The sequence below is a fragment of the Triturus cristatus genome, chromosome 6 (genome assembly GCF_964204655.1).
Source record: "Triturus cristatus chromosome 6, aTriCri1.1, whole genome shotgun sequence".
Taxonomy (NCBI): domain Eukaryota; kingdom Metazoa; phylum Chordata; class Amphibia; order Caudata; family Salamandridae; genus Triturus; species Triturus cristatus.
This window is the reverse complement of record NC_140589.1, coordinates 939,935,973-939,962,568: the sequence shown is the minus strand read 5'-3', so window position 1 is coordinate 939,962,568 and position 26,596 is coordinate 939,935,973. Positions and strand designations below refer to the sequence as shown.

Below are 26,596 nucleotides of genomic sequence, written 5' to 3'. Positions count from 1 at the left end.
CGGGAGTCTTTACATAGCAGCCTTTTACATCGCGGGGACATTTGCTTCGGTGACGTTTACAACGCGGTTTTCACATCGCCGGAGCCGTAACAATGGAGAGTTCCACATCGCGCTTTATGTATCTCCCTACGTTTACAATTGGTACAACATTACAAACGGACCCCGGAACACCCGCACACATTCAAAACGCACACACGGATTACAACAATGTTTTCAAAACAAATACAAGAAACACAACCCTGGAATTAAACGTTACATGTCATTTAAGGATGCGATTAGGGTTTAACATCCCTACGTTTACAATTACTTTCATATGGGATAGAAGACAGTCTATGCGCACAATTAGAAACGGACCAAAACGCGACGGTTGGAATCATGATTATAATTACTGTTATTCATTTTTCGAACACAGAGCTCAGGATGGGTGAATGGATGTGTGGATGGGGGCATGGATGGATGTGTACAATTGCAACAGGGTGCCGGGTGGGTGCTGGGTGAATGGGGGGATGGATGGGTGGGTGGCGCATGGATGGATGGGTGAATGGATGGAGGTATGGGTGGTGGGGTGGTGGGTGGATGGGTGGATGGATGCATGGATGGATGGATGGGTGGATGGAGGGATGGATGGGGGCATGCATGGATGTATGGGTGGATGGGTGGATGGGTGTGGGCATGTCCCTACGTTTACAATTGGTACAACATTACAAACGGACCCCGGACCACCCGCAGGGATTTGCCATTATTTATGCACACATTCAAAACGACCAGCAAGCCCGAAAACGCGACGGTTGGATTCATTATTATAATTACTGTTATTTATTTTTCGGACACAGAGCTCAGGATGGGTGAATGGGTGAATGGATGTGTGGATGGGGCCATGGATGGATGTGTACAATTGCAACAGGGTGCAGGGTGGGTGGGTGGATGGGTGAATGGGTGGGTGGATGAATGGATGGGTGGATGGGGGCATGGATGGATGTCTACAATTGCAACAGGGGGCCGGGTGGGTGGGTGGATGGATGAATGGATGGGTGGATGGGGGCATGGGTGGATGTGTACAATTGCAACAGGGTGCAGGGTGGGTGGGTGGATGGGTGAATGGGTGGGTGGATGAATGGATGGGTGGATGGGGGCATGGATGGATGTCTACAATTGCAACAGGGGGCCGGGTGGGTGGGTGGATGGATGAATGGATGGGTGGATGGGGGCATGGGTGGATGTGTACAATTGCGACAGGCTGCTGGGTGGGTGGATGGATGGGTGAATGGGTGGAGGTACGGGTGGAGGGGTGGTGGGTGGATGGGTGGGTGGATGGATGGATGGATGGGTGGATGGGTGGGTGGGTGGGTGGATGGGTGAATGGGTGGATGGCGGGATGGATGGATGGGGGCATGCATGGATGTATGGATGGATGGTGGGTGGGTGGATGGGTGGGTGGCGGATGGATGGATGGGTGAATGGATGGAGGTATGGGTGGGTGGATGGGTGAATGGGTGGGTGGATGAATGGATGGGTGGATGGGGGCATGGATGGATGTCTACAATTGCAACAGGGGGCCGGGTGGGTGGGTGGATGGATGAATGGATGGGTGGATGGGGGCATGGGTGGATGTGTACAATTGCGACAGGCTGCTGGGTGGGTGGATGGATGGGTGAATGGGTGGAGGTACGGGTGGAGGGGTGGTGGGTGGATGGGTGGGTGGATGGATGGATGGATGGGTTGTGGATGGATGGGTGGGGGCGTGGATGTATGGATGGATGGATGGGTGGGTGGTGGATGGATGGATGGGTGGATATGTAAAATGGCGACAGGGTGCTGGATGGGTGGATGGATGGGTGCATGCCCATTCAAGGGCAACATTGGCAAACGCATAAGAGGCCCCCCAACCCGCACTCACCCCCACCCCCAACCTTTTACCATTATACCATTATAAGAGGCCCAAGAGGCCCCACACACGGCATCGTCATGCTACGGCGCGCAAATGGCGGCTTGTACCGGCCATTCAACCCCCACCCATGGCAATTTTGAATGGGGGGATAGGTGGGTGGCTGGATGGGTGGGTGGGTGGCTGGATGGGTGGGCGGATGGCTGGATGGGTAAATGCATGATGGGTGCATGGGTGGATGGATGGGTGGTGGATCGTCAAATTGTGACAGGGTGCTGGATGGGTGGATGGATGGGTGAATGGGTGGATGGAGGGATGGATGGATGGGGGCATGCTGGATGGACGGATGGGTAAATTCATGATGGGTGGGTTGATCCACTCATTCCTTCATTCAACCATGCAGAATAAAAACCAAAATTCTACTTACCTGGTGTCCCCTCATGCAGCCAATCAGTTCCTCATATATTAACTCATTCTTACAGTAACCTTTTGGGCCACTCAAGCAACCACCCATGACAGCCAGTTGCCAGTGTTTGGTCATGACTGAGATGTCTCTATTCCCACCCAACATTTGGCCCACGTAGAAATTTATGATTTTATTAGGCAGAAGACCACAATAACATACGACAAATTAGGTAACAACATTAAAACTTCCTCAGAAATGGAACGTCATATCTATATACCCCCCAAAATGTAGTGATGTCCCATGAGAAATGTCTGTGTTTGCTGGATGTTTTGAAAATGTACACAGGGGGAGGGCCACACAGAGCATAGGGATGTACATGGTACATGACGGGTGTGCATCCAATGGGAAAAGTACTCTGGGACAACACATGGGCCGAAAACAAGGGCAATGACATACCATACCATCATTTCACTCATTGTGGCAGCTTGGATGTAACACATATTAGCACAAGGGGATATGTAATGAAACGGAAAAAAAGGCAATAGGCAAATGTAGGGTTTTTTATTCAGAGTACATTGCATTAATATCACACAAAAAGAGAAATCACTTGTATTTTAGTACACAAAAGCCAAGGACTTTAAGGAGACTCTGCCGCTGTGTCGGCAGTTTCATAGATTCAACAATTTAGGGACACATTGTGGTACACCACAGGGATATTTGGTCTTAGATTTTATGGCATAAATAGTAACGTGCAAACATTGTTAGGAAAAGGAATTCAGTATATGTGCAATGGAAGATAGGTAGTCATAAGGCACAGACAAGGTAAAAAGTTTGAGGGCTGCCAATAGCCTAGCCGACATCTCTTTTGTGCGGTGGGAAATACGGGGATTGAGAGTACCCGCTAACGATTGTGACATGCGCATTTCCTGATAACTTTGCTCCCTTTGCAAAATCTCTAAGAAATTGTAGAAATTAGGGTGCGGTTTGCCAATACTGTTGTTTAAAGAGTTGTGCCATCCCTCTATTGCATTGTTTGTCTTCGCTCCTCCCTCTAAGCAGGTCGAGTAGCAGTTCCACCAGGCCACAAGAAAACGTGGTTTCCTCCGGCAACCAGACCTGCTTAGATGGCCAATCCATGTGTCTTCAAAGTAATTTAAAATTGGTGCCAATTTTTCTTCATTTGCCATGAAGTACTCGGACTCCGTAATAGATGTGTAGTACTCGTCTACACTGTTAGGAGGAACAAAGCAAAGTGCAGTTAGTTTTTTAAGCTCAAACTGTAGTTTGCTGTCAGCTGCATAATCCTCAATTAGGGATGTTTTTTGAATTTTGCGCCAAAACGCCTGAGAAAAGTGGAAAAAGCATCCTTGGATTTGAGTATCCATGTACAATTTCGTTAGACTATTCAGCATTGGTAATTCAAAGTCCATGATTACTTTCCTTGGAGTTCTGCTTGGAATTTTCGCTTTTAGTTGAGACAGGAATTCAGTATAGGTTGAGGATTGTTTGTCCGGAAGTAAACTGTACACTAACGGAACTACTGTGTTGTTAACGTAGCCGTGAATAGTGTAGATTTGGGTGAAAGGGGTGGGCGTACTTTTAAAGGTACCATCCATCATCCAAACATCACTGTTCTCCAACCTATTTAGATTACGGGGAGTACTGAAAATCAAAATACGCTTGTGCGCATTTCCATTGTCATACACGATGAACGGTTCATTTGAAACAGTAACAGAGAGTTCACGAGGGATTGTAATATCAGAAAAGGCTTGTGGTGTAACGCGTTTGGGATTAGTTGCCTGTTTCTTGCGTTGGATAATTCGACGCAAGTTGGGAATAGTGGGCATACTACTAGCAACATGCTCAGGGATGTGCTGGGATACCTCCCTTAAAATAGCACCGCACGGGTCATTGGAGTTGCCTGCAATCCGTTTCATTGCATTTAGCGATTCTCTCACTTCAATAGCAGTTGCAGAGGCAGAGTGGTTATGGTCTGTGCTTCTTAAAACAGAGTCACCCAGAGTAACTGCTCGGCCTCTGCAATGGCTGGAGTAGTATTGCACACACCTCCAATGACCACGTGGCTCTGAATGTCTCTCCTTACAATATATATAACCACTGTGTTTTAGTAGACGGTTTCCTCTGCTGGAGGAGATGTATTTGGCCATCTTCGGATCAGACATTACTCTAAAAAAAGATAAAGAAAGATGCATCATTTTCAAGAACCAAACTTCTGCAAAATGTGCAGTTGGAAGTAGTAAAAGGTGTACACGGGTAGAGGTACTTTAGCCCAACATAAGGGGAAACGAAGGAATTTTGTTGCACCAATAACCATACATATTTTCGGGGGCAATACAATGGGGGGGTATATACTTCCTTTGTGATCCCTTCACTTTGCGACTCTGTAACAGCAACATAACAATAGCGGTTTGCGGGTGGATGATTTGTTGTGTGTTAAAGTTACACGTGTACTACACAAGACAGCACAGAAATGAAATGCTATGGGGCTAGGCAACACATTACTTCCAGCGCTAATTGTGTGGCACAATAGCCCATCCAAAATGCCAAACATGTACCTGTGTCGCTGTTGTCAACTTGGAATTCGTTCCTTTTCGGTACTCAGACCTTTCAATATCCCGGGAAGGCTGGGAAATGGTGAGGCCCTATTTTTGTAATTAAATATTAAAATCAATACAAGGAAACATACATAATATAACCTACATAATGTAATATAAAAAAAACTTAGAATTCATACACATTATTTACCCATTAATACAAATTAATTACCAAATAATAATTAATGGGCAATTCAGGACCAATACACATTAATTGAAAAAAAGATGGGTTACTTTTTTACAATTAAATTACTTCCCACCCAATTCCCCTATAAACCCACAAGCCGCTACGGGATGCAAGTACGCAACAAAGAAATGACATAGCATTCATTAGTTTAGATAGATTAAACAAACATTACAAAAATAATACATGTTTTTAACACATATACTACAAGGAGACACAGCAGAACACAGCTGACAATAAAACAACAGTCCTGAAACTTTATTCACATGGGAAACACTTACCTTTTCGTTGCAAAACGTCTGGGGGGGGGGGCACGTACGGTGAAATGCACTAATCGAACACGGCTAGAAATTGGCAGGAGTATGTCTCTGAAAGGCACGTCCTTGAGGAGAGAAATACAAATCTCATGAGAAGATACAAATGATTTGTGACAGCCTGCACCTCCATACCAAAAAACCACAGTCCAGCAGACCCAAAAAAACTAAAATTTGATTCATATTGATCACCGTGGGACACGGACTTAATTAACAATGGAGAACCATATTCATGAATGTGATTTTCCATTGTAACGCTGTGATTCACAAATGAGGATTGATGGATGAAGGACACATTGAAAAACACATAAGGCTCGTAGGACTTGGGATATTTGGCGGGGATAAAGTGACATTTTCGTTGCAGACCTTCTGTAAAGATGTTTCTGCATTGTTTTACACTAGAAAAGGCACTCTACGAGCGTTAGGGGAAGAAAGCAAAACTGAAGGGTAAGAGGATATGGAGTCCTCTATTGGCCTGGGGAGGTTTTATCAGTAGAAGGATGCATACGAGACAGAGAAACTGAAGGTTTTGAAGATAGACTGTTGAGGTGGCTAGTCTGACCCAGTGTTCTAAACTGTTCTCTGATGACATCGACTTGTCTGATGAATTGCTATCTTTTTAACGTAATTTTCACCCAACTGCTAGATACAAAACTATTTTTTTTTTTATATACAATACTTGCATGGGAGATCAATAAAAAATTTTTTTTTACATTTTTAACAAATAGAGCGGCTGCATATGTGCACATCCGTGGTAGTCATCCTTGAATGCATTGGGTGATGTTTTATTATGCTGGAAAAAATGCATTCAAGGGGATGCCGACGAGGTCTCCCCAAAGTTACGAATACAGTTGTTTTCATTTAGCATTTAGTAGTGTAAAAGTAAAATGACTTCCAGAATTATATATATTGAATACTATACCTGCCTCCCCCACAACATTACCTTAAGGTCTGCCCATTAATCTAATTGTAGGTAGATGGACAAGAACTGGCGTAATTAAGGAAGGAATACGAACAACTGGGACCCAAGTGTTCCAAATGATGAGAACAGAAGGCCTTGCTCCCTGATTATACACTTTGATGCCAACTGGCCCTATCGGAATAGTGGAGAAGGGAGGAGTTTGTTTTCATTCAGGCTTTGCCAGTTAGCAAAGGCTGAAGCAGTGAAAAGTTATTCACAAAATGGACTAAAAGTCCCACGATATGACGTGCTATTGTCATCAAGTGATCACAAGAGGTCAACACACTCCCACGGCACAATATTGCGCAGTTGCCAGCGCGCTATTTAGTAGTAAGAGGGCACTTGTAACGAAGTATTTTTTCAAAAGTTTCTAACTGAGAAAAATTGTTTGCCTTCAAATACAACGTCGCAATGACTAGTCAGCTGAATTGCTCATACAACGTCCTTTTCGGTGATAAAACTACCTGTGTCCCAAAGCGGTATATGACGAAATACAGCGCCACAAATCCTCAATAAAGTAGCATCAAGTGCTACAAAACACACAAGCTATTCCACCTAGAGGTAATTCTTACAATACAGCAATTTTAAATTACTATAGTCAGCACGCTAAGGCAGGAGGGAGCTTGGCACAAAATATATGTCTGACTCCTTTTCAATGGTACAATACTTGTCTCTGCACCCCCAGGCCCTTTCTAATAAAGATATCATAGGGGAAAAAAATCAAGCAGCTTCCTGGTAATAGGAGACCTGCTCCTTTCATACGAGTACAAATATAAATCGACATGTGCTTTTTCTGCTTGCACTCAAACAGCCGTTCAAAATAATCACAGAAAATGCAAGCAGAGATGGCTGCAGTCAAGCTGAGCCTCCCAGTTCCGCTCTTTAAACAACAAACACACAAAAACTATAGAAAGCTTGACGTTTAGCTCTTGAAATAGAACTAAGCAGACAAGATTGCGCTACTTGTAAAGCCAGGGGCTGCAGGAGTAAACTGATGAGGTTGCACTGCAGACGGTGTGACAAGGAAACCGAGGCCCAAATCCCAGCTTCTCCACCCAAATTCAGCGATCCTGGGAAAACCACTTTACTGACCTCTGCCGAATGTAATTACAAGATATAGAGCAGATTAAAGCCATACAACTCAGACTCTGCAATATGAAAAAAATCATTTAAACACGACTAGAATATTGTTTCATGGACAATAACACTGACTGTTTACACTCCAAAAGTGGAACCGTCCCTTGGATCACTAACATTATCAGAAGCATTGCTCTTGCGCCCTTCTTAGTGTGGTACAATTTTGTAACAGTAATAGACGTTAACAGTCAAGTAATCAATCACTAAGGAATTATAAAGTGCTGCTAAGGGTACTTTTGGCGAAACATACATTGTTTGTCTTAAAGGAAGCTCCCAACTTTGCCGTTTCCATTTTCGCTCGAACTTACCGATTCACAGGAACGTAGGGGTCACGTCTGGCCAGCTGCGAAAGTAAGGGGTAAATGGAAGGAGGCACGCAGGAACAAACCTTTTATATCCCAGCAACAAGTGTTTACAAGGGTGGCCGTAAATTAGTACATTACGTACGCTTTTAAATGTACGTATTTTTCGGGGATAAATACACAGCCACAAAAAATTTCAAAAAGGGAAATAGAAATAAAGGAATTGCCGGCAGAGTTCAGGGGGGACACAGGGGGGGGGGGCGGCAGGGACGCGATGTTATGACGTGCGATGTTAACGCGGCCAATGTAAACGTTAGCGATGTATCGCACTTGGCTATAGGCCGCAACGCACTCGCGTTGCAACGGCACACGGAGTGAAAACACGCGATGTGCTGGTTGCCGCGATGTATTACCGGCGTGCTTAACGCACGCGATGTAAATATCCGCGATGTATCGTCATACATCCGATAATTCTCGCCTCGGTGCCTATTCCAATCATGGAGTCCCACTCTGCAACTCTGGGCAATAGCTTGCTTAATCTCCACAACAGCCCCCACAACGCTAAGGATGCCTGGCCTCCACCTTGGGGGTGCCCATGAGTGGACGCCTCACAGGGAAAGCCAGGATGGGTTCCAGAGCGGTATTCGTACAAGCGCCTTGAGACCCTTGCGGGTGAGTAGTGCGCTATACAAGTATCAAATTTACATTTTTTACATTTACATAGGCACCCACCCCTCACATGTCTGGGCACTGCTGGGAGTGATAGGCACCCACCCCTCATATGTCTGGGCACTGCTGGGAGTGATAGGCACCCACCCCTCATATGTCTGGGCACTGCTGGGAGTGATAGGCACACACCCCTCATATGTCTGGGCACTGCTGGGAGTGATAGGCACTCACCCCTAATAAGTCTGGGCACTGCTGGGAGTCCTCTGCACCCACCCCTCATATGTCTGGGCACTGCTGGGAGTGATAGGCACACACCCCTCATATGTCTGGGCACTGCTGGGAGTGATAGGCACACACCCCTCATATGTCTGGACACTGCTGGGAGTCATAGGCACCCACCCCTCATATGTCTGGGCACTGCTGGGAGTGATAGGCACCCACCCCTCATATGTCTGGGCACTGCTGGGAGTGATAGGAACCCACCCCTCATATGTCTGGGCACTGCTGGGAGTGATAGGCACACACCCCTCATATGTCTGGGCACTGCTGGGAGTGATAGGCACACACCCCTCATATGTCTGGGCACTGCTTGGAGTGATAGGCACCCACCCCTCATATGTCTGGGCACTGCTGGGAGTGATAGGTACCCACCCCTCATATGTCTGGGCACTGCTGGGAGTCCTCTGCACCCACCCCTCATATGTCTGGCCACTGCTGGGAGTGATAGGCACCCACCCCTCATATGTCTGGGCACTGCTGGGAATGATAGGCACCCACCCCTCATATGTCTGGGCACTGCTGGGAGTCATAGGCACACACCCCTCATATGTCTGGGCACTGCTGGGAGTCATAGGCACCCACCCCTCATATGTCTGGGCACTGCTGGGAGTGATAGGCACACACCCCTCATATGTCTGGGCACTGCTGGGAGTGATAGGCCCACACCCCTCATATGTCTCGGCACTGCTGGGAGTCCTCTGCATCCACCCCTCATATGTCTGGGCACTGCTGGGAGTGATAGGCACCCACCCCTCATATGTCTGGGCACTGCTGGGAGTCCTCTGCACCCACCCCTCATATGTCTGGGCACTGCTGGGAGTGAAAGGTGGAGAAGTGTGGCTCAATGTTTAGAGCCGCAGACCCTGATGCAGAGGTCTAGCCCGGGACCAGGGTTCAATTCCCCGCCTCGGCGGGTGTCTTAGGCTCAAATATTCCATGGACCTGATAATTCTCGCCTCGGTGCCTATTCCAATCATGGAGTCCCACTTTGCAACTCTGGGCAATAGCTTGCTTAATCTCCACAACGGCCCCCACAATGCTAAGGATGCCTGGCCTCCACCTTGGGGGTGCCCAGGAGTGGACGCCTCACAGGGAAAGCCAGGATGGGTTCCAGAGCGGTATTCGTACAAGCGCCTTGAGACCCTTGCGGGTGAGTAGTGCGCTATACAAGTATCAAATTTACATTTTTTACATTTACATAGGCACCCACCCCTCACATGTCTGGGCACTGCTGGGAGTGATAGGCACCCACCCCTCATATGTCTGGGCACTGCTGGGAGTGATAGGCACCCACCCCTCATATGTCTGGGCACTGCTGGGAGTGATAGGCACACACCCCTCATATGTCTGGGCACTGCTGGGAGTGATAGGCACTCACCCCTCATAAGTCTGGGCACTGCTGGGAGTCCTCTGCACCCACCCCTCATATGTCTGGGCACTGCTGGGAGTGATAGGCACCCACCCCTCATATGTCTGGGCACTGCTGGGAGTGATAGGCACACACCCCTCATATGTCTGGGCACTGCTGGGAGTGATAGGCACACACCCCTCATATGTCTGGGCACTGCTGGGAGTGATAGGCACACACCCCTCATATGTCTGGACACTGCTGGGAGTCATAGGCACCCACCCCTCATATATCTGGGCACTGCTGGGAGTGATAGGCACCCACCCCTCATATGTCTGGGCACTGCTGGGAGTGATAGGCACCCACCCCTCATATGTCTGGGCACTGCTGGGAGTGATAGGCACACACCCCTCATATGTCTGGGCACTGCTTGGAGTGATAGGCACCCACCCCTCATATGTCTGGGCACTGCTGGGAGTGATAGGCACCCACCCCTCATATATCTGGGCACTGCTGGGAGTCCTCTGCACCCACCCCTCATATGTCTGGCCACTGCTGGGAGTGATAGGCACCCACCCCTCATATGTCTGGGCACTGCTGGGAATGATAGGCACCCACCCCTCATATGTCTGGGCACTGCTGGGAGTCATAGGCACACACCCCATATATGTCTGGGCACTGCTGAGAGTCATAGGCACCCACCCCTCATATGTCTGGGCACTGCTGGGAGTCATAGGCACACACCCCTCATATGTCTGGGCACTGCTGGGAGTGATAGGCACACACCCCTCATATGTCTGGGCACTGCTGGGAGTGATAGGCCCACACCCCTCATATGTCTCGGCACTGCTGGGAGTCCTCTGCATCCACCCCTCATATGTCTGGGCACTGCTGGGAGTGATAGGCACCCACCCCTCATATGTCTGGGCACTGCTGGGAGTCATCTGCACCCACCCCTCATATGTCTGGGCACTGCTGGGAGTGATAGGTGGAGAAGTGTGGCTCAATGTTTAGAGCCACAGACCCTGATGCAGAGGTCTAGCCCGGGACCAGGGTTCAATTCCCCGCCTCGGCGGGTGTCTTAGGCTCAAATATTCCACGGACCTGATAATTCTCGCCTCGGTGCCTATTCCAATCATGGAGTCCCACTCTGCAACTCTGGGCAATAGCTTGCTTAATCTCCACAATGGCCCCCACAACGCTAAGGATGCCTGGCCTCCACCTTGGGGGTGCCCAGGAGTGGACGCCTCACAGGGAAAGCCAGGATGGGTTCCAGAGCGGTATTCGTACAAGCGCCTTGAGACCCTTGCGGGTGAGTAGTGCGCTATACAAGTATCAAATTTACATTTTTTACATTTACATAGGCACCCACCCCTCACATGTCTGGGCACTGCTGGGAGTGATAGGCACCCACCCCTCATATGTCTGGGCACTGCTGGGAGTCATAGGCACACACCCCTCATATGTCTGGGCACTGCTGGGAGTGATAGGCACTCACCCCTCATAAGTCTGGGCACTGCTGGGAGTCCTCTGCACCCACCCCTCATATGTCTGGGCACTGCTGGGAGTGATAGGCACACACCCCTCATATGTCTGGGCACTGCTGGGAGTGATAGGCACACACCCCTCATATGTCTGGGCACTGCTGGGAGTGATAGGCACACACCCCTCATATGTCTGGGCACTGCTGGGAGTGATAGGCACACACCCCTCATATGTCTGGACACTGCTGGGAGTCATAGGTGTTGGACCCGGCCTCGTAGAATGGCCCTCCGTGCCCCCGCACCACCGAAACCTGGTGCCTGCAGCCCAAGCACGCGGCCCAGCCGACCTTTCCCACCAGGACACCTGCACCAACCCCGGACATCCCCGTCCATGGCCACCCCGGGCCCGCGTGCCCACTCCCTGCAACAAGATGGCCGCCCGGCCCCAGCGCGACCCGGGCCTCGAGGCGCCACTCCGGCTGGAGGACATCACGCTTCCAGGGGATGAGAGAGGGAGGAGCAGTTTCTATCGCACCTCTGAACTCCCCTGGGACGATGGGTTTCGATCGGCCCTCCGGCCTCCCTGCGGGCTGGCTCCGTGCCTGCTGGGTGTCTGGGACTCCTCCCGACCTGGCCCTGAAAGGATCAAAAAGACAATAGCAGGAAACCCCGACAAGCGGCCCCCAGGGGACAAGACCCCTGCCTGCGCAGACTCCGGACATCAAAGCGGGGTCGACCTATAACAAGGGGTGCTCTGAGACTGTCCGGCAGATTCGACGCTGGAACAACGAGAGCCTGCTGACGTGGTCGCGGCCCCTGGAACTTGAACCCACCTGAGCCCTGCTGAGTGACTCGCGGCTCCCTGAAGATCGTAAGACCTCCGAACTTGTACCTGAGCCCTGCGGAGTGACTCGCGGCTCCCTGAAGATCGTAAGACCTCCGAACTTGTACCTGAGCCCTGCTGAGTGACTCGCGGCTCCCTGAAGATCGTAAGACCTCCGAACTTGTACCTGGGCCCTGCTGAGTGACTGGCGGCTCCCTGAAGATCATAAGACCTCCGAACTTGTACCTGAGCCCTGCTGAGTGACTCGCGGCTCCCCCAGACTCTCACGGTCCCGCCGGACCCCGACTCCGACCACGTATCCCCCAGCTCGAGGATTGTGAGCTGTGCGCCGGATACGTCCCTGCTTTGAACCGTTACCAGAGACAGTCCCGCTACCCCCTACCTTTCCGAGACTCTTGAGCCCGTGCTCACCTTGTACATATTTGCAGTGATACCTATTTGATAAAACTTGTTTCTGAGAATACCCAGTGTGGTCTCTCTGTGTCGTGGGGTGCCAGAAGTACGATCCTAGTTGCGAGATTCCACCCCCCGGGGGAATCTCTCGCCAGTGCCCGGCTACAATACTACACGGGTGGGACTCAGGGAAGTCAGGACCCCTTTCCGGGCTCCTCTGGGGTCGCCGTCTAACATTGGTGGCAAGCGACGGGATTCGGGCCCATCACCTAGAGATCGTACAGTGAACAACGGACGCACGACCAACAAAGATGGCAGAAGGAAGCGCCATGAGCTCCGCAGAAACCAACGCCAACAGAGTGTTCCAGGTGGAGCACCTGGAAGAATACACACACAAAGAGCTAAAACAATTTTGCAAGGGAACTTAAAATCGCTACCACTGGCCTCAACACTAAGGAAGACTTGCAGAAAGCACTGAAAACTTGGGTGGAGACCGGGGCATCCCGCCCGGAAGGCACGGGGGAGCGCCCCGACGAAGCCGAACCCCCTCCAAGTGAAAGCAGCGACAATCAGGTGCGAGGCATTGTACCAGACGGGGGCCTATCCCCGGGAGAACTCGCGGACAGAGAGAGAAGCCGCAGTCATGAACTCGAGATAGCCAAACTCAAAATCGAGGGCGAATTGAAGTTAGCGGAGAAAAAGCTAGCGGTAGAGCAAATGCGCGTACAAGGCGAACTGGAAGAAAAGAAGCTCCAACGGGAGCACGAAGGAAGAAAGCTCCAACTAGAGCACTAACGCAGCTTAAAAGAACTCGAGCTCAAGGCCCGAAATGAGGACGGGAGGCCCTCGGGGAACCGAGAGACGGCCCCCCCAGCGGAACAAAAGGTCCACATCCCCAAGGATGTGGTCAAAGAATATTATAAAAACGATGACATTCAGCAATGGTTTCGGGCCTACGAGGTCGCCATGACCTCCCATCGGATTCCACAGAAGGACTGGGGGGCGGGGTTGTGGGGGCGGTTTCTGAGCGAAGGAAGGGACACCCTGCTCGACCTACCCCTCTCCCTGCAGACCTCCTACAGCCACATGAAAGAGGCTCTCCTCACAAGATACGGCCTCACCCCAGAAATGTACCGCCAACGGTTCCGGGACTGCAGGAAGATCCCGGGCACCACCTGGGTGGAGTATGTAAACTTTTTTAGTCGGGCCTTCGATGGGTGGGTCAAGGGCAGCAAGGTCACCACCCTTGCCGAACTCACTGACCTCATGTTATGGGAACATCTGGCTGCGAACTGCTTCGTAGAGCTACGTCAACATCTGCTAGATAGCAAGCTCACAGATCCCCGGAAGCTGGCTGTGGAGGCCGACCGCTGGACCAACACCCGGGTCTCCCGGGGCATGGTAGGAGAGTACCCCCGAACCAGTCAGGGACCACCCCGCCAGAGAGGGGGAGGGAACCAGGGAGGGCCGAGAGAGTCCCAGCCTAGCCCCCCGAAGACACCACCTCCACCTTTTCCGGCACCCCCCCCACCAGTAACAGGGCCCCCTGGGAGACGAGGACACCGGGTGACCGTCACATGTTTTCGTTGCTAGAAACCCGGGCACTACGCCAATGACCCAGAGTGCCCCATGGCCACCCAAGTCACCCCTGCGAGACAGATAGCCAACGTAGCCCTGGGGGAGGAGGTTGAAGAAGCCGCGGAGTGGGAACCCGCCGCTATGGCCCTAGTATCCTTGGGAGATAGGGAAAGGATCCCTGGTAGCCTCCTACCGTCCAACACACAGAAATATGGGCAGCTCGTCAAGATCAATGGCCACCAGGTAGAGGCCCTGCGGGACACCGGGGCCAGTATCACCGGTGTCCTCAGGCACCTAGTTCCCGAGGAGCAGATCCTCCCCAATGTCTTTTGCCCCGTAATATCTGCAGACAATAGGGAAAGTATGTGTCAGGTAGCCCTGGTGCCATTTGAGTGGGGAGGGGTGATAGGTAAACTCAAGGTGGCCGTAAGAACCTCCCAGCCGGTCGACTGCCTCTTAGGGAACGACCTGGAGAGTTCTCCCTGGAAGCACGTAGAGCGCAAGGCCCACCTAGGAATGATGGGACTCCCCGAGTGGGTGTGTGCCACCACCCGATCTATGACAGCCCGACTCACTCCCCGGAGAGAAGTCGAGGGCACCCCGGTCGAAGAAGCCCGTACCGTCCCCGCCGAGGGTCCTCCCGTTCCCCCATCGGAAGGGTCCGTCGCCAGCGACGAACCCGCACCATCCGACCCCGCCCCGGTCCCCGAGTTGGGGGATCTACCCGAGTTGGCCCATTGGCGCCACGAGGGCGGGCCCACCCGGGAAGAATTTTGCCGGGAGCAAGCCACCTGTCCTTCCCTGGTCGGGCTGCGGCACCAGGCCGAGGGCCAAGCCGCAGGTGACCAGACCGGAACGCACTGAATCTATTGGGAGAATAACATCCTGTATAGTGAGCAGAAATCAGTGGAGCTGGGATGCGGACGGGTACTGGTGGTACCCCTCCGCTTCCGGGACTTCCTCCTGGGCTTAGCCCACGATGTCCCCCTCGCCGGTCACCTGGGTCAGGACAAGACCTACAGCCGTCTCGTGACCCATTTTTATTGGCCTAAGATGAAGGCAGCGGTAGAGGCACACTGCAAGTCCTGCCCCACGTGCCAAGCCAGTGGGAAGAGTGGGGGGAAGCGCAAGGCTCCCCTCCAACCCTTCCCGGTCGTCAGTACCCCCTTCGAACGAGTCGGAATCGACATCGTGGGGCCACTGGACCCCCCCACCTCCCAAGGTCACCGTTTCATCTTGGTCCTAGTAGACCAGGCCACCCGCTATCCAGAGGCTATTCCCCTGCGCACCATTACGGCCCCCGTGGTGGGCCGGGCCCTGATGGGGATCTTTTCCAGGGTGGGTTTCCCCCGCGAGGTCGTGAGCGATCGCGGCACTAATTTTATATCAAGGTATATGACGTCCCTGTGGCAACAATGTGGGGTGTCCTATAAGTTCACCACCCCGTACCATCCCCAAGGGAACGGCCTAGTAGAGAGGTTTAATAGGACTTTGAAAGGGATGATCGCTGGCCTAGAAGAGCCCCTCCGGCGTAAGTGGGACGTCCTGCTCCCCTGCCTCTTGTTCGCTTACCGGGAGGTCCCCCAGAAGTCCTTAGGGTTCAGCCCGTTTGAATTACTCTATGGGCACCCCGTCCGAGGTCCCCTCAGTTTGGTTAAGGAAGGGTGGGAGGCAGCACCCCAGACCACCCCCCGAGATGTGTTCCAATATGTCCTGGCCCTCCGGAACCAGACCAGGAGGTTCCGAGAACTGGCCGAGGCCAACCTGGAGGCGAGTCAAGAAGAAATGAAGCGCTGGTACGACCAGAATGCCACTCTGGTCGAGTTCCAGCCGGGCCAGCAGGTGTGGGTCATGGCCCCCGTGAAGCCTGGCGCTCTCCAGGACCGATGGACTGGTCCCTACAAAGTGGTTGAGAGGAAGAGCCAAGTCACCTACTTGGTGGACGTCCAGTCGCCTCGGGATCCCCTCCGGGTCCTGCACGTGAACCGCCTCAAGCCTCACTTCGTGCGGACAGAAGTGAGCCTCCTGCTGGCCACCGATGACGGGGCCAAAGATGAGTCGGACCTCCCTCCCGGACCTCCTGTGTGTCAAGGAGCAGGATGGCTCCGTGGAGGGAGTGAACCTCTCCCCAGCACTCACTGCCCAGCAACAAGCGGACTGCCACCAGCTCCTCAGACAATTTTCCGACCTCTTCTCCCTGACCCCCCGGGTCACCAACTGGTGTGTTCACGATGTGGACACCGGGGACAGCCCGCCGGTGAGGCACCGAGCCTACCGGGTTCCTGACCGGGTCCGGTCCTGCATTCAAGCTGAAGTCTCGAAGATGTTGACCCTGGGGGTGATCGAGCCCTCTGACAGTCCCTGGGCCAGCCCCGTGGTCCTGGTTCCGAAGGCAGCAGCTCCCGGTGTCGCCCCCGAGCTCCGGTTCTGCGTGGACTACCGGGGGCTCAATGACGTTACCCGAGCCGATGCCCACCCCATTCCACGAGCCGACGAGCTCATTGACCGACTAGGGGCCGCCCGGTTCCTCAGCACTTTCGACCTCACCTGCGGCCACTGGCAGATTGCGCTCACCGAAGGGGCCAAGGAGAGGTCTGCTTTCTCCACCCCCGATGGGCACTACCGCTTCCGCGTGATGCCCTTCGGGATGAAAAATGCCCCGGCCACTTTCCAGAGACTGGTAAATAGGGTCCTGGCCGGGCTAGAACAGTTCAGCGAGGCCTATCTGGACGACATCGCTGTCTTCAGTTCAGAGTGGAGTGAGCACCTCCAGCACCTCCGGAGAGTGCTAACCGCCCTGCGCCAGGCAGGCCTCACCGTAAAAGCCAGCAAGTGCCAGATCGGGCAAGGATCCGTAGTCTACCTGGGGCACCAAGTCGGGAGTGGCCAGGTCGCTCCTCTACAGCCAAAGTTCGACGCCATCCTGGCCTGGGACCCACCCATCACCCAAACGGAAGTCCGAGCCTTTCTGGGACTCACGGGCTACTACCACCGATTCATTCGGGGGTATGGCAGCCTGGTCGGCCCTCTCACTGAACTCACGTCTAAAAAACAGCCAAAGAAGGTGCAATGGACGGCTGCCTGCCAGGAAGCTTTCGATGCTCTAAAAAAGGCCATGTGCACGGCCCCCGTCCTCCAGGCTCCCGACTACACCAAGGAGTTCATAGTCCAGACCGATGCCTCCGAGCATGGCATTGGGGCCGTCCTGTCCCAAGTGAATGATCAAGGCCTGGACCAGCCCGTCGCCTTCCTCAGTCGGCGGCTGCTACCCCGAGAACAGAAGTGGAGCACCATAGAGCGCGAAGCCTTTGCCGTGGTCTGGGCACTCAAAAAACTACGACCCTACCTGTTCGGCACTCATTTCAGGGTCCAAACTGACCATCGGCCCTTGCGATGGCTCATGCAGATGCGAGGAGAAAACCCCAAGCTACTGCGGTGGTCAATCTCCCTCCAGGGAATGGACTTCACCGTAGAACACCGCCCTGGTACGGACCACGCCAACGCTGACGGCCTCTCCCGGTTCTTCCGCCTCAGCGAAGAGAACCCCCCAAGGTGATGGGCAGTTCTCTCCGGCTTTCAGCTGGGGGGGACGCGTGTTGGACCCGGCCTCGTAGAATGGCCCTCCGTGCCCCCACACCACCGAAACCTGGTGCCTGCAGCCCAAGCACGCGGCCCAGCCGACCTTTCCCACCAGGACACCTGCACCAACCCCGGACATCCCCGTCCATGGCCTCTCTCCTTTCGGCCACCCCGGGCCCGCGTGCCCACTCCCTGCAACAAGATGGCCACCCGGCCCCAGCGCGACCCGGGCCTCGAGGCGCCACTCCGGCTGGAGGACATCACGCTTCCAGGGGATGAGAGAGGGAGGAGCAGTTTCTATCGCACCTCTGAACTCCCCTGGGACGATGGGTTTCGATCGGCCCTCCGGCCTCCCTGCGGGCTGGCTCCGTGCCTGCTGGGTGTCTGGGACTCCTCCCGACCCGGCCCTGAAAGGATCAAAAAGACAATAGCAGGAAACCCCGACAAGCGGCCCCCAGGGGACAAGACCCCTGCCTGCGCAGACTCCGGACATCAAAGCGGGGTCGACCTATAACAAGGGGTGCTCTGAGACTGTCCGGCAGATTCGACGCTGGAACAACGAGAGCCTGCTGACGTGGTCGCGGCCCCTGGAACTTGAACCCACCTGAGCCCTGCTGAGTGACTCGCGGCTCCCTGAAGATCGTAAGACCTCCGAACTTGTACCTGAGCCCTGCTGAGTGACTCGCGGCTCCCTGAAGATCGTAAGACCTCCGAACTTGTACCTGAGCCCTGCTGAGTGACTCGCGGCTCCCTGAAGATCGTAAGACCTCCGAACTTGTACCTGGGCCCTGCTGAGTGACTCGCGGCTCCCTGAAGATCGTAAGACCTCCGAACTTGTACCTGAGCCCTGCTGAGTGACTCGCGGCTCCCCCAGACTCTCACGGTCCCGCCGGACCCGACTCCGACCACGTATCCCCCAGCTCGAGGATTGTGAGCTGTGCGCCGGATACGTCCCTGCTTTGAACCGTTACCAGAGACAGTCCCGCTACCCCCTACCTTTCCGAGACTCTTGAGTCCGTGCTCACCTTGTACATATTTGCAGTGATACCTATATGAGAAAACTTGTTTCTGAGAATACCCAGTGTGGTCTCTCTGTGTCGTGGGGTGCCAGAAGTACGATCCTAGTTGCGAGATTCCACCCCCCGGGGGAATCTCTCGCCAGTGCCCGGCTACAATACTACACGGGTGGGACTCAGGGAAGTCAGGACCCCTTTCCGGGCTCCTCTGGGGTCGCCGTATAACAATAGGCACCCACCCCTCATATGTCTGGGCACTGCTGGGAGTGATAGGCACCCACCCCTCATATGTCTGGGCACTGCTGGGAGTGATAGGCACCCACCCCTCATATGTCTGGGCACTGCTGGGAGTGATAGGCACACACCCCTCATATGTCTGGGCACTGCTTGGAGTGATAGGCACCCACCCCTCATATGTCTGGGCACTGCTGGGAGTGATAGGCACCCACCCCTCATATGTCTGGGCACTGCTGGGAGTCCTCTGCACCCACCCCTCATATGTCTGGGCACTGCTGGGAATGATAGGCACCCACCCCTCATATGTCTGGGCACTGCTGGGAGTCATAGGCACACACCCCTCATATGTCTGGGCACTGCTGAGAGTCATAGGCACCCACCCCTCACATGTCTGGGCACTGCTGGGAGTCATAGGCACACACCCCTCATATGTCTGGGCACTGCTGGGAGTGATAGGCACACACCCCTCATATGTCTGGGCACTGCTGGGAGTGATAGGCCCACACCCCTCATATGTCTCGGCACTGCTGGGAGTCCTCTGCATCCACCCCTCATATGTCTGGGCACTGCTGGGAGTGATAGGCACCCACCCCTCATATGTCTGGGCACTGCTGGGAGTCATCTGCACCCACCCCTCATATGTCTGGGCACTGCTGGGAGTGATAGGTGGAGAAGTGTGGCTCAATGTTTAGAGCCGCAGACCCTGATGCAGAGGTCTAGCCCGGGACCAGGGTTCAATTCCCCGCCTCGGCGGGTGTCTTAGGCTCAAATATTCCACGGACCTGATAATTCTCGCCTCAGTGCCTATTCCAATCATGGAGTCTGTTGGACCCGGCCTCGTAGAATGGCCCGACGTGCCCCCGCACCACCGAAACCTGGTACCTGCAGCCCCAAGCACACGGCCCAGCCGACCCTCCCCACCAGGACACACGCACCGACCCGGACATCCCCGTCCATGGCCTCTCCCCTTTCGGCCACCCCGGGCCCGCGTGCCCACTTCATGCACCAAGATGGCCGCCCGGCCCCAGCGTGACCCGGGCCTAGAGGCGCCACTCCGGCTGGAGGACATCACGCTTCCAGGGGATGAGAGAGGGAGGAGCAGTTTCTATCGCACCTCTGAACTCCCCTGGGACGATGGGTTTCGATCGGCCCTCCGGCCTCCCTGAGGGCTGGCTCCGTGCCTGCTGGGTGTCTGGGACTCCTCCCGACCCGGCCCTGAAAGGATCAAAAGACAATAGCAGGAAATCCCGACAAGCGACCCCCAGGTGACAAGACCCCTGCCTGCACAGACTCCGGACATCAAAGGGGGGTCGACCTATAACAAGGGGTGCTCTGGGTCTGTCCGCAGATTCGACGCTGGAACAACAAGAGCCTGCCGACGTGGTCGCGGCTCTTGAAACTTGGACCCTCCTGAGCCCTGCTGAGTGACTCGCGGCTCCCTGAAGATCGTAAGACCTCCGAACTTGTACCTGAGCCTGCTGAGTGACTCGCGGCTCCCTGAAGATCATAAGACCTCCGAACTTGTACCTGAGCCTGCTGAGTGACTCGCGGCTCCCTGAAGATCGTAAGACCTCCGAACTTGTGCCTGAGCCTGCTGAGTGACTCGCGGCTCCTTGAAGCTCGTAAGACCTCCGAACCTGTACCTGAGCCCGCTGAGTGACTCGCGGCTCCAACAGACTCTCATGGTCCCGCCGGACCCCGACTACAACAACGTATCCCCCAGCTCGAGGATTGTGAGCTGTGCGCCGGATACGTCCCTGCCTTGAACCTTTACCAGAGACTGTCCCGCTACCCCCTACCCCTTCCGAGACTCATTGAGCCCGTGCTCACCTTGTACATATTTGCAGTGATATCCTACTTGATAAAGATTGATTTCTTAGAATACCCGGTGTGGTCACTCTGTGTCGTGTGGTGCCAGAAGTACGACCCTAGATACGAGATTCTTCCCCCGGGGGAGTCTCCCGCCAGTGCCCGGCTACGATACTTTGAGGGTGGGTCTCAGGGTAGTCAGAACCCCTTTCAGGCTCCTCGGAGGTCGCCATCTAACATTGGTGGCAAGCGACGGGATTCGGGCCCATCACCTAGAGATCGTACCGTGAACGACGGAAGCACTACCGACAAACATGGCAGAAGGAAGCGCCGTGAGCCCCGCAGAAACCAACGCCAACAGGGTGTTCCAGGTGGAGCATCTAGAAGAATACACACACAAAGAGCTAAAGCAATTTTGCAAAGAACTTAAAATCGCTACCACTGGTCTCAACACTAAAGAAGATTTGCAGAAAGCACTGAAAACTTGGGTGGAGACCGGGGCCTCCCGCCCAGAAGGCACGGGGGAGCGCCCCGACGAAGCCGAACCCCCCCAAAGTGAAAGCAGCAGCAATCAGGTGCGAGGCATCGTACCAGACGGGGGCCTATCCCCGGAAGAGCTCGCGGACAGAGAGAGAAGTCGCAATCATGAACTCGAGTTAGCCAAACTCAAAATCGAGGGCGAATTGAAGTTAGCGGAAAAAAAGCTAGCAGTAGAGCAAATGCGTGTACAAGGCGAACTAGAAGAAAAGAAGCTCCAACGGGAGCACGAAGGAAGGAAGCTCCAACTGGAGCACGAACGCAGCTTGAAGGAACTCGAGCTCAAGGCCAGAAACGAGGAAGGGAGGCCCCCGGGAAACCGAGAGACGGCCTCCCCAGCGGAACAGAAGGTCCACATCCCTAAGGATGTGGTCAAGGAATATTATAAAAACGATGACATTCAGCAATGGTTCAGGGCCTACGAGGTCGCCATGACCTCCCATCGGATCCCGCAGAAGGACTGGGGGGCGGGGTTGTGGGGGCGGTTTCTGAGCGAAGTAAGGGACACCCTGCTCGACCTACCCCTCTCCCTGCAGACCTCCTACAGCCACATGAAAGAGGCTCTACTCACAAGATACGGCCTCACCCCAGAAATGTACCGTCAGCGATTCCGGGACTGCAGGAAGATCCCGGGCACCACCTGGGTGGAGTATGTAAACTTTTTCAGTCGGGCCTTCGATGGGTGGATCAAGGGCAGCAAAGTCACCACCCTTGCCGAACTCACTGACCTCATGTTGTGGGAACACCTAGCTGCGAACTGCTTCATAGAACTACGTCAGCATCTGCTTGACAGCAAGCTCACAGACCCCGGAAGCTAGCTGTGGAGGCCGACCGCTGGACCAACACCCGGGTCTCCCGGGGCATGGTAGGAGAGTACCCCCGAGCCAGTCAGGGACCACCCCGCCAGAGAGGGGGAGGGAACCAGGGAGGGCCGAGAGAGTCCCAGCCTAGCCCTCCGAAGACACAACCTCCACCTTTCCCGGCGCCCCCCCCACCAGTGACAGGGCCCCCTGGGAGACGGGGACACCGGGTGACCGTCACATGTTTCCGCTGCCAGAAACCCGGGCACTACGCCAATGACCCAGAGTGCCCCATGGCCACCCAAGTCTCCCCTACCACCCCTGCGAGACAGATAGCCAACGTAGCCCTGGGGGAGGAGGTTGAGGAAGCCGAGGAGTGGGAACCCGCAGCGATGGCCCTAGTATCCCTGGGAGATAGGGAGATGATCCCTGGTAGCCTCCTACCCTCCAACACACAGAAATACGGGCAGCTCGTCAAAATCAATGGCCACCAAGTAGGGGCCCTGCGGGACACCGGGGCCAGTATCACCGGTGTCCTCAGGCACCTAGTCCCCGAGGAGCAGATCCTCCCCAACGTATTTTGCCCCGTAATATCCGCAGACAATAGAGAAAGTATGTGTCAGGTAGCCCTGGTGCCGTTTGAGTGGGGAGGGGTGATAGGTAAACTCAAGGTGGCCGTAAGAACCTCCCAGCCAGTCGACTGCCTCTTGGGGAACGACCTGGAGAGTTCTCCCTGGAAGCACGTCGAGCGCAAGGCCCACCTAGGAATGATGGGACTCCCCGAGTGGGTGTGCGCCACCACCCGATCTATGTCAGCCCGACTCACTCCCCGGAGAGAAGTCGAAAGCACCCCGATTGAAGAGATCAGAACAGTCCCCGCCGAGGGTCCTCCCGTCCCCCCATCAGAAGGGTCAGTCGCCCGCGAGAAACCCGTACCATCCGACCCCGCCCCGGTCCCCGAGTTGGGAGATCTACCCGAGTTGGCCCAGTGGCGCCACGAGGGCGGGCCCAACCGGGAAGAATTTTGCCGGGAGCAAGCCACTTGTCCTTCCCTGGTCGGGCTGCGGCGCCAGGCCGAGGGCCAAGCCGCAGGTGACCAGACCGGGACGCACCGAATCTATTGGGAAAATAACATCTTGTACAGTGAGCAGAAGTCGGTGGAGCTGGGATCCGGACGGGTACTGGTGGTACCCCTCCGCTTCCGAGACTTCCTCCTGGGCTTAGCCCATGACGTCCCCCTCGCCGGCCACCTGGGTCAGGACAAGACCTACAGCCGTCTTGTGACCCATTTTTACTGGCCTAGAATGAGAGCAGCGGTAGAAGCCCACTGCAAGTCCTGCCCCACGTGCCAGGCTAGTGGGAAGAGTGGGGGGAAGCGCAAGGCTCCCCTCCAACCCTTCCCGGTCGTCAGTACCCCTTTTGAACGAGTCGGAATCGACGTCGTGGGACCACTGGACCCCCCACCTCCCAAGGTCACCGTTTCATCTTGGTCCTAGTGGACCACGCCACCCGCTATCCTGAGACTATTCCCCTACGCACCATTACGGCCCCCGTGGTGGGCCGGGCCCTGATGGGGATCTTTTCCAGGGTGGGTTTTCCCCGCGAGATCGTGAGCGATCGCGGCACTAATTTTATCTCGAAATATATGACGTCCCTGTGGCAACAATGTGGGGTGTCCTATAAGTTCACCACCCCGTACCATCCCCAAGGGAACGGCCTAGTAGAAAGGTTTAATAGGACTTTGAAAGGGATGATCGCTGGCCTAGAAGAGCCCCTCCGGCGTAAGTGGGACGTCCTGCTCCCCTGCCTCTTGTTCGCTTACCGGGAGGTCCCCCAGAAGTCCTTAGGGTTTAGCCTGTTTGAATTACTCTATGGGCACCCCGTCCGAGGTCCCCTCAGTTTGGTTAAGGAAGGGTGGGAGGCAGCACCCCAGACCACCCCCCGAGATGTGTTCCAGTACGTCCTGGCCCTCCGGAACCAGACCAGGAAGTTCCGAGAACTGGCCGAGGCCAACCTAGAGGCAAGTCAAGAAGAGATGAAGCGCTGGTACGACCAGAATGCCACTCTGGTCGAGTTCCAGCCGGGCCAGCAGGTGTGGGTCATGGCCCCCGTGAAGCCTGGCGCCCTCCAGGACCGATGGACTGGGCCCTACAAAGTGGTCGAGCGAAAGAGTCAAGTCACATACTTGGTGGACGTCCAGTCGCCTCGGGATCCCCTCCGGGTCCTGCACGTGAACCGCCTCAAGCCTCACTTCGTGCGGACAGAACTGAGCCTCCTGCTGGCCACCGATGACGGGGCCGAAGATGAGTCGGATCCCCTCCCGGACCTCCTGTGTGTCAAGGAGCAGGATGGCTCCGTGGAAGGAGTGAACCTCTCCCCAGCCCTCACTGCCCAGCAACAAGCGGACTGCCGCCAGCTCCTAAGACAATTTTCCGACCTCTTCTCCCTGACCCCCCGGGTCACCAACTGGTGTGTTCATGACGTGGACACCGGGGACAGCCCGCCGGTGAGACACCGAGCCTACCGGGTTCCTGACCGGGTCCGGTCCTGCATTCAAGCCGAAGTCTCGAAGATGTTGACCCTGGGGGTGATCGAGCCCTCTGACAGTCCCTGGGCCAGCCCCGTGGTCCTGGTCCCGAAGGCAGCGGCCCCCGGTGTCGCCCCCGAGCTCCGATTCTGCGTAGACTACCGGGGGCTCAATGACGTTACCCGAGCCGATGCCCACCCCATTCCACGAGCCGACGAACTCATTGACCGACTAGGGGCAGCCCGGTTCCTCAGCACATTCGACCTCACCTGCGGATACTGGCAGATTGCACTCACCGAAGGGGCCAAGGAGCGGTCCGCTTTCTCCACCCCCGATGGGCACTACCGCTTCCGCGTAATGCCCTTCGGGATGAAAAATGCCCCGGCCACTTTCCATCGACTGGTGAATAGGGTCCTGGCCGGGCTAGAGCCGTTCAGCGCGGCATATCTGGACGACATCGCTGTTTTCAGTTCAGAATGGAGTGAGCACCTCCAGCACCTCCGGAGGGTGCTAACCGCCCTGCGCCAGGCAGGCCTCACAGTAAAAGCCAGCAAGTGCCAGATCGGGCAAGGATCCGTAGTCTACCTGGGCCACCAGGTCGGGAGCGGCCAGGTCGCCCCTCTACAGCCAAAGATCGACGCCATCCTGGCCTGGGAACCACCCATCACCCAAACGGAGGTCCGAGCCTTTCTGGGACTCACTGGCTACTACCGAAGATTCATTCGGGGGTATGGCAGCCTTGTCGGCCCTCTCACAGAACTCACGTCTAAAAGACAGCCAAAGAAAGTGCAGTGGACGGCTGCCTGCCAGGAAGCTTTCGATGCCCTAAAAAAGGCCATGTGTACTGCCCCCGTCCTCCAGGCTCCCGACTACGCCAAGGAGTTCATAGTCCAGACCGATGCCTCCGAGCATGGCATTGGGGCCGTCCTGTCCCAAGTGAATGACCAAGGCCTAGACCAGCCCGTCGCCTTCCTCAGTCGGCGGCTGTTGCCCCGAGAACAGAGATGGAGCACCATAGAGCGTGAAGCCTTTGCCGTGGTCTGGGCACTCAAAAAGCTACGACCCTACCTGTTCGGCACCCATTTCAGAGTCCAAACTGACCATCGGCCCTTGCGATGGCTCATGCAGATGCGAGGAGAAAACCCCAAGCTACTGCGGTGGTCAATCTCCCTCCAGGGGATGGATTTCACCGTAGAACACCGCCCTGGTACGGACCACGCCAACGCTGACGGCCTCTCCCGGTTCTTCCGCCTCAGCGAAGAGAACCCCCCAAGATGATGGGCAGTTCTCTCCGGCTTTCAGCTGGGGGGGACGCGTGTTGGACCCGGCCTCGTAGAATGGCCCGACGTGCCCCCGCACCACCGAAACCTGGTACCTGCAGCCCCAAGCACACGGCCCAGCCGACCCTCCCCACCAGGACACACGCACCGACCCGGACATCCCCGTCCATGGCCTCTCCCCTTTCGGCCACCCCGGGCCCGCGTGCCCACTTCATGCACCAAGATGGCCGCCCGGCCCCAGCGCGACCCGGGCCTAGAGGCGCCACTCCGGCTGGAGGACATCACGCTTCCAGGGGATGAGAGAGGGAGGAGCAGTTTCTATCGCACCTCTGAACTCCCCTGGGACGATGGGTTTCGATCGGCCCTCCGGCCTCCCTGAAGGCTGGCTCCGTGCCTGCTGGGTGTCTGGGAC

General features: G+C 55.1%; 1 long non-coding RNA gene across 1 annotated transcript; it reads right to left on the bottom strand.

The window, feature by feature from the left end:
* Positions 1–4,376: 4,376 nt before the first annotated feature.
* LOC146820817 (uncharacterized) lies at positions 4,377–5,473 on the bottom strand. The gene is made up of 3 exons (XR_014962629.1): positions 5,372–5,473; positions 4,868–4,954; positions 4,377–4,478 (listed from the first exon to the last, which is right to left on the bottom strand). It is a non-coding gene; the product is annotated as an uncharacterized LOC146820817 (long non-coding RNA).
* Between the last annotated feature and the right edge of the window lie 21,123 nt (positions 5,474–26,596).